At 41.9% G+C, this 1,796-nt stretch overlaps 1 pseudogene; it reads right to left on the minus strand.

The window, feature by feature from the left end:
- Positions 1–409: 409 nt before the first annotated feature.
- On the minus strand, positions 410–1,171 carry LOC118988911 (stathmin-like; annotated as a pseudogene).
- Positions 1,172–1,796: the final 625 nt, after the last annotated feature.

Below are 1,796 nucleotides of genomic sequence, written 5' to 3' on the forward strand. Positions count from 1 at the left end.
AGAAGAGGAAAGACCTGCCCGAGATGGTAGGGTTTTTGTTTTGTTTTTTCAGATTCTGAGAAGTAGAAAATGTTTGGAGAAGATTCATGAGCATGCTAAGGACCTCCTGATCTCAATCCTGAGGGGGCTCACAAAACACTGGCGGGTTTCTGGGAGTCATGGGGAAAATGAGAAGAACTAGAAATAATGCTAAAATTTTCAAGATTTAAGTATTTAAGACACAAATCTGATCCTTAAGACTTATTTTCTTTCTTTTTTTCTTTTTTTGTTCTTGCCACCAACAACACTGTGTAGTTTTATTCACTATTCAAGTACAGTAGCACCTGGTAAGATAGGGACAGAACTTGGCTTTAAAGGTAAACAGATATTCAGGATCTAACAACTTGAAAGAAGTTCAAATATTGTTTTAACATATATGTTTTCACAGAGCCAATATAGTACTAGACATTGACCCAGCACACCAAGCATACTAAAGTACAAAAAAGGCAACAAGAAAAATAGCTACATTAGAAAGACTTCAACACTTTAGAAAAAGGATAAAACACTTTCAGTTTCTCCCCTTTATCCCCCAAAACAAGATCATACAATCTGGCTCTACCTATGGCCCAACATTAGCTTCTAGCATATTTGTCAGGAGGACAAAAAATAAAATGACACTGTCCAGTTCATCTTTGGATATGTAGGAAGGGGTAGGGAAGAAAGTCGGTCCTCAGAAAAATTAGTCAGCTTCAGTCTCACCAGCAGGACCTTTGGATTCCTTGTTCTTCTGCACTGCTTCAACGTGCTTGTCCTTCTCTAGCAAACACTCCAGCTTGGCAGCCATCTGTGCCTCTTGGTTCTCTTTGTTGGCTTCTATTTTGTGGGTCAGTTTCTCTTCTGCCATTTTACTCGAGTTGTTATTCTGTTCTGCTGCTTTCTGAAGCACTTCTTTCTCATGATCTCGTTTCTCAGCAAGCTGCTTCAAAACCTCAGCTTCATGGGACTTGTGCCTTTCTTCTGCAGCTTCTTATTTCTTCTGAATTTCCTCCAGGGAAAGATCCTTCTTCTTTGGAGGGGAAAGGGGGAATTGTGGGAGGAATTCCTCTGATTGAAGGCTGAGAATAGCTCAAAGGCCTGGCCTGAGGCACGCTTCTCCAGTACTTCCACCTGGATGTCAGAAGAAGCCATGGTGAAGAGACTGGCCATATATCCTATGCAATCCACTTACGAGAAAAACGTTCCTCAGTCCGAGCCACCTGGCCACACTCTTATTTTCTTGATCTACATAACCATCTAGAGAATTTATAAATAAATTATGATCTAATTGGGTGAGTTCAATTTATCTGTCCTTAGTCCCAGCAAAACTCCAGGAGAGGACACATTCCTACTTACTGTGACAATACTGGCAGAAGCCACAGTGAAGTCAGACCCATTTAGCTCTGCTATGCACATTGGCATAATTATACAGACCTCATGGGATAAACAGCTGGCTCCAAGTTGCCCTGATTTCCCTCACATTCACACACGGAAATTAGTGAAAAGGTGCCACCTGGTTATAACCTTTCAGGCGGTTTGTTTTGCTCACCTCTGTTAATCTACTTGGTGTTCTTTTATTGAATGTCTTTATGTTTAATCTGCTCCATCCCAACTTGCTCTCCAGCCATTCAGCTCCTAACCTCATGGTTCAACTTCAATTTACACCCTGTTTTTGTACCTCCCATATAGTGTCTCCAGCCACAACCTCCATTTCTCTCCTCTGCTTAGCGCTGTCTCCGTCCTGCCACTCTGCTTCAGCTGTGAACAGTCCTCCCCACTCC

Source organism: Sturnira hondurensis, unplaced genomic scaffold (assembly GCF_014824575.4).
Source record: "Sturnira hondurensis isolate 20B ecotype Veracruz unplaced genomic scaffold, ASM1482457v3 Scaffold0006413, whole genome shotgun sequence".
Taxonomy (NCBI): Eukaryota; Metazoa; Chordata; class Mammalia; order Chiroptera; family Phyllostomidae; genus Sturnira; species Sturnira hondurensis.